Raw genomic sequence first — 209 nt, 5'->3', positions numbered from 1 at the left:
ACAAACGGTGTCTGTCCCCCGACCACCTAAATTATTTAAATCTAAAATTAAACAAAGAGGAGTTGTGCATAACAACCTCATAAAAATTAAAACCTCTTCTGTGACAGAAAGACAAAACAGGAGAATTAAATGCGGACTGTTAAATATCAGGTCTCTATCGTCTAAAGCAGTGTTAGTAAACGAATTAATATCAGATAATCATATTGATT

General features: G+C 33.0%; 1 protein-coding gene across 1 annotated transcript in view; it reads right to left on the bottom strand.

Annotated features, from left to right (window-relative positions):
* LOC126387089 (olfactory receptor 6N2-like) overlaps nt 1-203 on the bottom strand; it is a 1,620-nt gene extending 1,417 nt beyond the window's left edge. The window contains exon 1 of the mRNA XM_050039645.1: nt 27-203. The gene's annotated coding sequence lies outside the window, so the exon portion shown is untranslated. The remainder of the gene's footprint in view (nt 1-26) is intronic.
* Between the last annotated feature and the right edge of the window lie 6 nt (nt 204-209).

The sequence above is a fragment of the Epinephelus moara genome, unplaced genomic scaffold, assembly GCF_006386435.1.
Source record: "Epinephelus moara isolate mb unplaced genomic scaffold, YSFRI_EMoa_1.0 scaffold197, whole genome shotgun sequence".
Classification (NCBI taxonomy): domain Eukaryota; kingdom Metazoa; phylum Chordata; class Actinopteri; order Perciformes; family Serranidae; genus Epinephelus; species Epinephelus moara.
The sequence above is the reverse complement of the archived record's forward strand: the minus strand, read 5'-3'. Positions and strand labels throughout refer to the sequence as shown.